The following is a 12,900-nucleotide window of genomic DNA, read 5'->3' on the forward strand; positions in this document are numbered from 1 at the left end:
GTACATTTTAAGTTTTAGCCTGTTTTATAAGTAAAAACTAATAAGTTTTTCTTATTGTCTTCTTAAGAATCGAAAGTGAAAAGTGGGCCACCAGCCCCCCCCCTCTGCCCATCATTAGCTCTCTTAAGATTTCGATTGGACGTATATCCAATCAAAATTTTAAGAGGGTTATTTTGTTCAGCACTATAACCCTTTGGACAATTTCTGTAAGTCAAGTAGTTCGTCCATTTTCTACATGTGGTATATTCAGATTCAGCACAATAGCGCTGCTGAAGTGAAGATTGATGTGGGCACAATTTATTATTTGTTTACTAATACATTTTCTTTTACCAAGGTATGTTGTAAAGACAGATTTGTCACAAAAGATTCAAAAGAAGCATTTTTGATTAGAAACTTAAGGTTCTACTACAGTTTTTGAGAGTCAAAATTCATTAAAGGGCAGCCAGTCCCCTCCCACGCCCATTCTTTCCCAGGACATACCCAGTCAAAATGTTGAGATTACTGTTTTGTTCAACATAAAAGGTCGTAAAAGGTCTAAAGAGTCCTAAAGTTAATAGGCCCAGTAATCATATGTTTTGGGATGACATGTCCCGCACTCTCCTCAGGGAAAGGGCAGTTGGTCATTCTAGTTGCCATTATTAGCTTGTAAAGCTCTTATAGAAGGGCTGGTCGTATAACGTTCGAAGGGGGATTGTTCTATTGTTAATCTTAAGTCCTAGGGTGTTTTATTTTGCACTCTTGAAAGATCCAGTAATTATATCTTTGGGGATATTTAGCCCTCCCTCTACCACCCTCAGGGCAAGGGCTGTAAGTCAGGTAGTTTTGTTATTATTAGGTAGTAGTATATCAGGTAGGTAGTAGTTTTGGTAATTTTGTTATTATTGATGTTTTTTCAAGAGGCAGTTTCTATGGAAGTGTCTGTCGTGTAAACGTTCCGGGGAGCTCCTGTGACTAGAAATTGTATGTTCTAGTGCCCTATTTAAGATATAAATGTGATCAACAGGCAAGTAGTCTCCAGACCCTTTTTGCAAATGCATCTGATCTTAAGTTTAGATAAAAAAGTTAGGTAACCCCCTGACCCTGGGGGTAAGGATTGTAAGTTACAAACCCCGGGCTTATAGGGTCATTTTAGAAGGGAAAGCAGTATAAACTTTGAAAAAGGCTCATTTGATCAGAAATATAGAGTATTAGCTCACTATTTTAAGTCAAAATTGATTGGAGGGCAAAAGGCCCTCCCCATGCCCTCTTCTCTTTTAATACATTCAATTGAAAATTTATGTTTGTCATTCTCTTCCAAATAATCAAAAGAGTATATAATATCACCTCCGAGGTTTACACAACTCCCAGAGTCCGTGTCAAGGGTTTTATGTTGTTTCCAGGGCGCAAATAAGGTTTTTATGGAAGGGGTGGATGTAAAGACTTTGAAGGAGGCTCATTTGATTGGAAACAGAGACTTTTGGTTCCTTTTTCAAGAGTTAAAAGTGATCCGAGGGAAACTAACTCCCTCTGTGGCCTTTTTCCCAAAATGTATGTTCAAATTTTGAGTTTTGTTTTCATTTTATTGAAGGTCCAAAGATCATGCAGCAGTGCCTTCGAGGTTTACATGACTACCAACCCCCTCCCCCCTCCCGAACCCATTTGCGAGGGTCGCGAGGCTTGGCTCAGTGGCATATTGGGTGGTTATACAAACTATGAAGGAGGCTTATTTGATTGAAAATTGAAAGTTGTAGTTATGTTTTTACTGTCAAAAGCAGTTGGTGGTTAATAACCCCCCCCCCTAACTCTTTTTTTCAAATGCGTCAGATAAAAATTTTGTCTTAGCCATTCTGTTCAATATAGTCTAAAGATCATATAATATTACCTCTAGGGTTCACACACCCCCTCAGAACCCAGGAGTAAGGGTTTTAAATTGTGCCCCGAGAGTATGCAAGGTTTTTATTAAAGGGGTTGTCATATAAACTTTAGAAGAAGCTCATTTGAATGAAAGTTCTTATTCGCTATTCAAGAGTCAAAAGTGATTGTTGAGCAACTAGTACCCCCCACGCCCTCTTTCCTGCAATAGAATCCAATCGAATGTTTAAGTGAACCATTTTGTTCTCAATTGTATAAAGGTTAAATAAAAATAGCTCTAGGGTTGTATAAGTTGAGCCCCAAGTATAAATGATTTATAAAAGGAATGGTCACATAAACTTAAGAGGGAACTCATTTAATTAGAAATTAAAACTTTTAACTAAGTTTAAAGAGTCAAAGGTGGTTAAAGAGTAACCAGCGCAACCCTGTACTCCCTTTTCCCCATAAAAATCCGATCAAAATGTTGAAATAATTGCATTATGTTTTCCATATTGGTTTAAATAGTTCATTAGTACAGACAAGATAAATATAGCCTATATAGCTTGCTTTTAATAGAATTTCGGACAAATTGAAATTTGTGTGTGAATAAAACTAGATTAAATATTGTTTTGTGGGTCAGGGGGGGGGCTGGTTGAAGCCATATCTTTGTTTTATATAGTTAAATCCTTTCAATACAAAATATGTTCTTGTTACAAAATATTTTACATGATGATTATTCTTCCATGAAATTTGTTTCAATACCAAAACTGGAGCTTAGGATATAATAAAAAAATTAACTTGCGTTTATCCTAAATTCTATTGCTTAAAACTGTAATAAAGTGATGGCTATGACAGTCCATGATTAAATAAGTTTTCAATTGCTTCATTTGTTCTCAAATTTGATCTTGCTGCTGTTTGCGGTTTGAATTGTTTGACCAAAAGCTCATATGCGTTCATATCACTCGATTATTCTGTGCCCTCTATAATCATTTGTTTGCTTGGGTGTCACTTCAGTCAATATTCACTGAACCAGATTTTGCATCGCTTACTGGTCTGTTGGCGGGGATTATTTACGATTAACACAATTAAAGTAGACAGGGCAAATGCACATCATTCCTGTCATATATGTCCAAATATAAAAATATAACCATATAAAGTATTGATAACAAAAGAAAAAAAATAATACATGTGATGACTCTAAAACAAACTTTTATCAGGGTAAGAAAATAAAATCTTATAGGGAATGATCCTAACCAGTAGTGTTAACAAATCTACCTAAGAGTTTTGCGCTTAGTCGTCTAGCTGACCAAAAGACGTTTGATGTCCCAGAACAGACCGCATTGTGAATGCCTCAAATGCCTTCTTGCAGTAATTTCTTAGTATTTCTCTCTCTTTTTCATATTTTCTACAGTTGACGTGATGTGATGTATTTCTGCATATACTCCACCTTTGTCGCAGCTGGGATACTTTCAAATGGAATAGCGTTTATTTTGTCTTTGCTTGGCCGCATCTAAGACGGAAGAAGCAAGTTGAATGGATGCCAATGTTGAGGTATATTGCTTTTGATGGCTCCTTATAATCATATAGATCTAGGAGCTGGGTATTGAGAAAATGGAGCCAAGCGTCTTCTTCCTTAAAAATTATAAAGCTGATTGAAGACAGGAATTCACGACCATTAATAAACGTTTGAGTGATCAGACCCAGATGGGAGAATTGTCTTGCAGGCTGGTCTGCTAATTCATTTCCTCTTATAACACAGTGTACTAGAACCCATATAATAGGACTGATATACTATTTCTTGTTAGTTGTCTAACCAAATTTTCTATATCAATCGTAAGATATCTTAATTGATGCTCATGGTGTAAAAGGTAATCTAGAGCTGACAGTGAATAAGTGCTGACAAAATACATCTAACGTTTGATCTTTGTTTCGCTAGATATGGCTTGAAGAGAAAACTTAATTGCCATAGTCTCTGTAGAGAAAATTGTCCAGTTTGTAGGTAAACGGTAAGAATGAAGCAGGCTCTGGGAGGGTATAACTACTGCACAACCACATTTTTTCTGTCTTTGAACCATCTGTTTAAACTTGGATGTAGTCCTCGCACTCTGATAACTTTCCCAGGAATGTAATTTTAATCAGTGCTTGGGGAAAGCTTTTCGTTTTTCACAAAATTGATCTTAGGAATAATCATCTTAGGAATCTGATCTTACGAATATTCCCCGATTTTTTGAAGACACTAGGATAATTATTATCCAAATTAACAGTCAGCCTGCCATTCTCCATGAATTGTTCCATGCCAGGAAGGCTGAGGAAATCTCTGGAAAGAAGGCATCTCTGTTAGTTTTAAGCGTCCATCAGGGCTCTGGTGGCTTAAGATTCCTTTGTAGAATAATAATAATGTGGTTCTTCAGTCTTATCTTCTTTGCAAAATATCTTGCAAGGAGATATTTTCATCTGAAGTGAAGAGACTGTATCCCCACTTCAAAATACATAGCTACAATAGGAGTTGATTTTAGGCTACCAAGGGATCTTCGTAAGATTACAATGAGGGTGGTGTCAAGTTTCTTCAGGAGACATTTCTTAGCATATCCATGCAAAAATGAGCCACCGTCTATTTCGGATATCACCACTGACTTAATAATAGTTAAAGCAAAGGCTGTGGGTACTCCTCTTCTTCCAAGGCAGAGAGCATTAAAAAAGTTATGTCTTTGTTTCAGACTGCTAAACAGCTCATCCAAATGAGGTTTCCATGTCATTTTTTGGTCAAATACAACTCTCAAAAAGCGTGCATGTTTTCAAGCTAGAATATCTTGTCTACTCAGTTTCACCAGTGGTTTGAAAGCATTCAGGTTATGGCAACATATTTGACCCTCAATTACATAGCAAAACTTGACTTTGATCATTCTGGTAAAAGGAGAGGGTTGTGAGAAAAATGGCAGAAAAGCACCAAATTCGGCCCTCAATTACACTGCAAAATTAGAATTTGAACATTCTTGAAAAAGAAGGGGATCAAAGAGAGCTGGCTTAAAGCGCCACATTTGACCCTTAAATAAACTGCAAAATTTGATTTTGTTCATTCTGGAAAAGTGAGAGGGTCAAAGACAACTGGTATCAAGAACCACGCTTCCCCTTAATTACAGAGATAAATTTGAATTGGTTGATTCTTGAAAAGGGAGAGGGTCAAAGAGATCTGACCTGAAGCTCCACATTTGTACTCCACCATTAATCATGTACCGAAATTTGAATTGTTTGGTTCTTAAGAAGCGAGAGGGTCAAAGAGAAGTGGCCTAAAGCTCCACATTTGACCCTCAATTACACTGCTAAATTTGAATTGGTTCATTCTGGAAAAGGTAGAGGGTCAAAGAGAACTTGCTTAAAGTACCACATTTAATCCCTAATTACACAGTAAAATTTGAATTTGTTCATTCTGGAAAAGGTAGAGGGTCAAAGAGAACTTGCTTAAAGTACCACATTTAATCCCTAATTACACAGTAAAATTTGAATTTGTTCATTCTGGAAAAGGGAGAGGGTCAAAGACAACTGGTCTAAAGCACCACACTTGAATCTTAATTACACAGTGAAATTTGAATTGGTTGGATGTTGAAAAGGGAGAGGGTAAAAAAGAACTGGCCTAAACTCCACAGTTAACCCTTAATAACACAGCGAAATTTGAATTTGTTCATTCCAGAAAATGGAGAGGGTAAAAGAGAACTGGCAGTAAAGCAACACATTTGGCCCTCAGTTACACTGCAAAAATTTAATTGGTTCATTCCGAAAAAGGGAGAGGGTGAAAGGAAAACTGGCCTAAGATACCACATTTGACTCTCAAGTATACAGCTAAATTTGAATTTGTTTAATTTTGGAAAAGCGAGAGGTTCAAAGAGAACTGGCCTGAAGTACCACGTTTCACCCTCAATTGCACTGCTAAGTTTGAATTCGTTCATTCTGGAAAAGGGAGTGAGTCAAAGAGAACTGGCCTAAAGTACCACATTTGATCCTCAATTATACTGCTAAATTTTAATTGGTTCATTCTGGAAAAGGGAGAGGGTCATAGAGAACTGGTCTAAGGCACCACATTTGACCCTCAAGTAAACAGATATATTTGAATTTGTTCATTTTGGAAAAGGGAAAGGGTCAAAGATAGTTAGCCTAAAACACCATATTTGACCCTTAATTACACAGTAAAATTTGAATTTATTCATTCTGGAAAAGGGAGAGGGTCAAAGAAAACTGGCCTACTGCACAACATTTGACCTTCAATTACATAGCAAAATTTTAATTTGATCATTCTGGAAAACAGAGAGGGTTTAGAGAGAACTGGCGGTAAAGCATCACATTTGGCACTCAATTACACAGCAAAATTTGAATTTGATCATTCCGGAAAAAGCAGAGGGTAAAAAAGAACTGGCCTAAAGCACCACATTAGCCCCTCAATTACACAGTGAAAATTCTTGCTAACACTGATAAATTGTGGCATCTCTTACTTTATGATTATTCAACTCTTATGGCGTTTAAGTGTTATTTCCACATTTTTCTAAATATGTCTCCGTTTCATAAACAATGACGTAAGGAATCGTCGACATAATATTGTGCAAAAAGTAATTTTATATCTTGTTATCAGTTTTGCTTGGTTTTCTTTGTTGTTAATTTAAGAAATTTTGGATTTTTCGGTTTTTGGAAGTTTTATAAATTTATTCTTCTATATAGCCTATTAAAAGTGAAATTTGACGTTTTTTAATTTTGTCAGGCTCCTCAACATCAGACTTAAACAGTTTAGGAACTTGAACTGTGCGTAAAAACAAGATTTTGTTCAGAAGTCCTTCGGAGGTTATATTCAAATTTTGTTAGGTGGACCAAAATCTACAGTTTTCAATTGTATTTTTGTTTTCAGAATTAAAAATCCTTCAAATGCATTGGGACAAAAAGTTATAACCCTTATTTTCTAATAAAAACCAAAGTGAAGTATCTAGAGAAAACAGTTTGTATAATATTCCACTCTAGTGCTCTTACCGCTCATTTATAATGTCAAAACGGTTTCAACTTTTATGATCAACAGGAACCGAGTATATCTCCCACTATCAGCCCATTTGATGATTTTTCCGGTGATTTCTCATTTCTCCAGTGCAAACCCAAGTGGTGCTCCTGTCCCCCACTTCCTTAGAAAAAGGGAAGTTTTTCCTTTCAATGACTTCTGTTTGCTATAAAAATTTGAAATTCCTTTAGTATTTTCAGGATATCCTTAGGATATCAAATTAATTGATATCATCAAGCTAAGGTATATCCGTTTTTCAGTTGAAAAGCCCAAAGATACATAAAGCGTAATTACTAATCCATAAAATTTGAATATATGTGAATGGGTTCTGAAAGCTTGATTTTGGAATATATGTTGTGCTTAAAATTATAAATTAGGACCAGACTATTTTACAATTTGCAATTGTTGTTGAAAATGTTGAAAATATTAAATTTGTGGTGCTTGGATTACTTCATAAACAAAGTAGGCTATATCATAGAGGATGGGGAATTAGTCACATTTTCGGGGACAATGAAAATAACGAAGTTAATTATTTTAGCTGAAACCACGGCCAGTGTTTTTTATACAAATTTGCTTAAATGATAGCAAACGTTAAGACTTTGCTGGTTATATAGTAAAATAAAAAATATTTTTCCCATTTTTTATTCCCGCTGCTTCTATAAGTCAGCCGTTTTTTTGTGGAACAGACGTAAACGCCATTATTAAAAAAAATTGAGATACTGGTACTTTCTATAGTAAATTTTCGCGTTCTTTCCATTGGTGCCATCTACATTTGTCTCAGTTAAACAGTTTAGAAGTTGAAATTTTGTCAATAGACGTATATTCACAATTTCTCTTGCTTTTATCAACTTTTCTTTTTCAAAAACACGTATATCCTAAGCCCAATCAAAGCTGATTCCTTTGTCACGTGGCTTGATATACATCTTTGTCTTTTACCAAGAAAATGCACCTACGTCTGTTTCAAATGATCGTATTATAAATGTTGGTTGACATAAGTCTCTCTTATTTGGGTACTACAGCACCGTTCGTCTGTTTCAATTGTAGAGCTAAGTCAGAACTATTTATGTTTTAGTGAACTTGTCTTAGCTCATCCAAAGCTTTGTGAAGGAACATGTCTCAAATAGCTCAGACCATGGTTCAAATGGCTCGTGACATAGCCGCCAAAAGGTAAGGAGAAATCTGATTCGTCTTCTTTATAGTTTAACTGAAAAGGAAAGTGATTGGAAATTTAGGTACCCATTACTTATTAACTTGAAGATGCTTGAAGACCCGATGCAAATGCGTTACTTTTTTTTCAGCTATTCATGAATAACCAATTTTCAAATAGTGGAATTTCACTGTAGTTTGTGAAAGATCTATCTGCAAAAATCTCTATTTATCTATTTCAATCTATACAAAAGCAGCTTTTGTCAGTATTGTATCACGAAAAACAACTATTCAACAGTTAACGAAAGCAATTCACGAAAAACAACCGCTCACGCAGTGTGCCAACTTCCTGGAGCTGACCACTGACCACAGAAAAGAAGTGTTTTTGCTGAGATTCCAATTTCCCTCGTAATAGAGGAAAAATAAAAAAAATCTGTTAACGCAATCAGCATAATCCATCAGCAGGGTCTTATTATTCGAAATTCGAGTGTCATATGATTTAGTTTGTTTGCTGTTGTATATGTATGTATACGGCCTGAAATGGCTTTGAATGAAGTCATTCATTCGTTAAAAAACAAGTGCTTGCTTGTAATTTGTACTGTTGTTTAATTTCTTTGCTTGTTTGTCATTTATTTATACTTATGTGTGTATATGACCCATGGGGTTTTGAAATACACTTATCCATTTATCTATCTAATGAAGTATATTCAGTTGAATGATACAAAAATAAGTTTGCTTTTCAATTAAACTTTAAGGTTGCTCGATGAACACTTAGTTTACTCAAGTCTAGGTGTCTTGACTTTTGCAGTCCTGTTGGATTTATTGGCTTTACTATTTTTGCTTGGTTTAATTCTCTTTTACTGTAACACAAGTGGTAATCAAGGGTTGAGGGTCCTTTTCACTGAAATATTATGTTGTTCTTAATACATATGTCTTATTCGTTTTTACAAGAAGCCAAGTGGTTTGGAAGATAGGCAAAATGCTTTGTATATTTTGCTTCCAGGCCAGTCAGTGGACTGGGAAGAGTTTGGCAGGGACGTCAACGACATGGTGGACGGTTGCCTTGGAAAAAAAGTGACTGGGAAATTTTACACTCGTGCTGTTAATTGTTTTGAAGTAATTGGCAAGGAAAATTGGAAGTGATTGGTAAGCAAAAACTCTATAAATAGCAATTGGTCGGTAGCAATTTCCTGAGTTGGAACTATCTTTCTTTTTAGGACATAAATTGAAATGCCGAACATATACAGTTTCAACCAGTCAACAATTCATGAAATTAACGATACTGGGATTGTTATAAAACATTACCAAGTTGAAATTTCGCACGACAAAGAGATTGGTGACACCAACAAATCCCGATTAACTGAAAGAGATATTTTAGTTGGGAGAACTGAGATGAACTTGGAGTATGAGCAGCAGCCGACACTTCAAGAAACCTTTAATGTTCGCATAGATCTAGAGCTTCAGGCATCTAGCGGAGAAGTAGAAGATATGGGCATCTCCGGGCTAACATATATTCTTGCTAACACGAATGATATGAGCTTTACACCCCTTCTCAATCATGCTTTGCGAGACGATTTAGACAACCTCAGTCTTGCAGTATCAGTAGTATTATCAAGTGACATCCAAGAAGATCAGGCTCTCTCGATGAATAATACGTCTACTTTGTCTTCTATCCAAGTCTTCTCAGCTGATGCTACTGAGGATGTCCTGCCATTAGCAGAGGGACTACATGGCACTGACGTTGACCAGTCCAGGTCACTTATCAGTGAAAATGAGCTTAGTCCACTTACTCTTTCAACAAGTTCGCGTATTCAACCAGCTGCAAAACCAGTTATTGAGATTGACGAAGAAGTGTCTTTGATCAAAGAAAGACCCATTCTCTCTGGGCGTGATTTGGGGAAATGTAAGCTTCAGTGCTTACTTATTACCCAGGAGCTGCGAAAATGGCTAAATCAGTCTTTTTGGTCGTTGGGATTTGAGCAGAAACTCAAATGGCTTATGCCATACATCACTGCCAGCTAGCTAAAGCGAAGGCGAGTCGAAATTGCAGAAAATTCTTCTATCAGAAAAAATAAATCTACAATTTTTTGCTTCCCAGTTGATTCTGAACTTAAGCGGGTCTGCAAACAAACGTTTTTGGCAATCTTGGGCTACCCCCCAAAATCCGACAAGATCATTCAGTATATTCTTCGCAAGTACGAAGAAGATTCACTCAAACTCAGTATAATGGTGGACAAACAAATGGTGGAGAAGCACGAAATATGCTCATTAGACAACACATTATGACATTTGAGCCTTCTATGATGCACTATAGGTGCGTCTTTGAGAGACATGAAATGTCTCTCAAAGGAAATTACCACTACTTTCCTAGTAAAGGATTTTAAAGAAAAAAATCACGAAGTGGAGATTGGTTTGAATATGTATCAAGAAGAACTGAAGATACAACATGTGTCCTTGAAAATGCCTTCTATTGATGAATGTGATACCTGCTCAAACCTATCAGCCAGAATCAGTGCCGGATCAGCTTCTGAAATTAATGAAACAAAGCTGAAAAAGCATCAAGAGAAGTATAAAATGTGAGGAAACTTTACGCTACTGACGCCAATCGTGTATGGAAAAACACCGAAGGGGGCTACAGCTTCGACTTGCAGAAGATTCTTCTTCTGCCCATGATGCCGTCTTCGAAAAACGCTTTTTTCATCAGTCGTCTCATTACCTTCAATGAGACCTTGGCAAGCGTTAAGACAAGGAACCCGACTTGTCCCTCTTATTGTGTGACTTGGCACGAGGCAATTCCTGGAATAAATGCGGAGAAAATTGCAAGTGCTGTTCTTGGAGTGAAAGACATCATAGTGTACTGTGACAACTGTACCGCCTAAAACAAGAATTGAACACTATACTGCTTTGGTTCAGATTGTCAACGCTTCAGAAAACGCAATCAACCGAATTGATCTTCGTTACTTGACCTGTCAAGTTTCTAGTTTTATGTAAATCATTTTCTTGTTGGGTTTGCCAATGAGTTATCTTGTATTATCAGGGCTCATAAGCTATTCAGCATCGACTTTTCTGTATCTACCCTGAATAGTTAAGCTGCAATTTTCCTTGAAGGGTATACATTTATATAAATATTTATCTACTACTTCTTTACATGAGTAACGTTGAATTTGTATACATTTAAAAAGCAACTTATATCATACTATTGAGCGATGAAGAAGCACAAAAGAATCTCTGATTAAAGGCAACCGAAAAAACAACGCAGTTGCAATGTTCAACGGCAACAAGCTGCGGCACAAAACCTTGTTCTAACCATAATCAGTTAACTACAAGACATTGGGACACCTCAGACTTGCTTGTGTTGACTGCAGAACCCTACATTTTCCCCAAAGAATGAGTAGCAAGTAGGGGTTGTTATAGTCCAACAGTTCCCAAGCAAATTTTTTCGCCTTTTCTTATGACGTCAATCGTTCGCTAGTAAGTTCCACAAGCGAATCTGATACTTAAACTCGTGTTTCATTTTAGCTCTTTTCGATGTAGTTCTATTCTATATGTTGTATTCTATATAGTTTCTATAATACATAACTCTATTGTGTTTTATATTCTATCTAGTTCTAATCTAATCTACTTTCTATATTAATATAGATCACCTTATTTGGGGATTCGATTGCTCGACTATGTAAGTAATGATCGACCATCAATAATTGCAATGATTTTCCATTCTAAGTACCCTAACAAATTTACAAAAAAACGAATTTGAATGCATATCTGTTAATAAACACTTTTCGAATCACCTTCATATGGCCAAATTTAATTTTTAAACTCACTTTTAATCCCACTATACTTTTTTAAATGTAGTTTTTATTGTTTACGAACTTATTACACATTTTCTAAGCTAAGAAATAAGTAGCAAATCAATAGATCTGTTAGAAGATAGATTGAGAGCCCAAAAACAGTTATGCCAAGATTTATATGAGGATTTGAGAAATGGAGGATGATGTAAGTTTTCGTAGTGCAGCAATAGGACTTCAACCACTAAATGTGCAGTTTATTCTTATTGTGCATAATCCCACTTAGAGTAGACCTTTCTAACTTTTTATAATTCTAACCTTTTATGTGTAAGAAGCTATGTGTTATTCTTACGCTCAACACTGGTCACAATTTTCCTTCAAATGTGATTGTCATAAAACGATGCAACAAAATTTTTGTTACTTTGAGAAACATCGGCTACCGTGCGGAGACCTTTGCCTTTCAATTGATTTATCCACTTGGAAAGCCAGGTGTTTCAGTAGGCTTGCCACTTCAAATACCTAGTGCAAGTCACCCTTATCCAAAATGACTTGACTTAAGTGAAACATTGTGTTGCTTTTCGGTTTGAACACGTCAAACTCTTTCATTGCAGGCTGAAACACAATCCTAACGTTGGACTTTGCGCTTTCTATTTTGTGTAAAAACTAAAATACACCATCTTAGCAAAGATGACACAAAAAACGAGTGGGAATTCATTTCTGAAAGAATTTATAATATTGGGGTTAAAAAATAAAAAATATTTAAATGTATTTTATTTTTGTTAAAGTCCAAATTGTTTTTTAGTATTTACAAATCTTAGGGGAGGGGAGGTTGTCAGTCCTACCTTTTAAGTTTCTACTTGTTTTAGTTTGATTCGTTGATTGTTGTAATTTCTGTTCGATTTGGGTCTAATTTTGTTATTGATACTGATTCGTTGTAGTTCTATGATTGAATTATTATTAAAATTTTGATATTCATCTTTGGTTTAATATAGCTCTTTACTTTTCTTAAGAAAATTTCTTTTGTCAAAAAGGGTTTTTGAATTATTTTTCATCATTTTTATTTGGCAAATTTTTAAATCTTTCTAGTTTTTTTTTATGAAAAAATCA

At 35.8% G+C, this 12,900-nt stretch overlaps 1 long non-coding RNA gene across 1 annotated transcript in view; it reads left to right on the forward strand.

Annotated features, from left to right (window-relative positions):
* The first annotated feature begins 3,257 nt into the window (after positions 1 to 3,257).
* Positions 3,258 to 12,900, forward strand: part of LOC136027835 (uncharacterized) — a 30,178-nt gene continuing 20,535 nt past the window's right edge. The window contains exons 1-2 of the long non-coding RNA XR_010617668.1: positions 3,258 to 3,381; positions 7,935 to 8,029. This is a non-coding gene — a long non-coding RNA (uncharacterized LOC136027835). The remainder of the gene's footprint in view (positions 3,382 to 7,934; positions 8,030 to 12,900) is intronic.

The sequence above is a fragment of the Artemia franciscana genome, chromosome 6 (assembly GCF_032884065.1).
Source record: "Artemia franciscana chromosome 6, ASM3288406v1, whole genome shotgun sequence".
NCBI lineage: Eukaryota > Metazoa > Arthropoda > Branchiopoda > Anostraca > Artemiidae > Artemia > Artemia franciscana.